This window comes from Cariama cristata, unplaced genomic scaffold, assembly GCF_000690535.1.
Source record: "Cariama cristata isolate BGI_N322 unplaced genomic scaffold, ASM69053v1 scaffold26412, whole genome shotgun sequence".
In the NCBI taxonomy this organism is placed as follows: Eukaryota; Metazoa; Chordata; class Aves; order Cariamiformes; family Cariamidae; genus Cariama; species Cariama cristata.
Window position 1 is genome coordinate 23,131 of NW_009605943.1, and position 282 is coordinate 23,412.

The following is a 282-nucleotide window of genomic DNA, read 5'->3' on the forward strand; positions in this document are numbered from 1 at the left end:
AGGGGCCGGACCCCCAGGTCCACTGCAGGGACCGCTCGGGGGGGCCGCCGGGACGGTGCTGCACAAGTGCCCTCCGCAATCACAAACTCGAGCTGCTCCGGTCATGTTTTTGCTTTTGCATGTCTTATTTTTCTCAACTCCCTTTGCCACTCTTCTCCCTGCCCCTTCCCTCCACCTCTCCCTTCTCTTCCCCATTCTTCCTCTTTTCTTTTCTTTTGTTTCTTTTCATTCTGTTCCTCCTGCCTGTCGCGAGCAGCCGCCCGAGGGGACGGAGTTATGGGA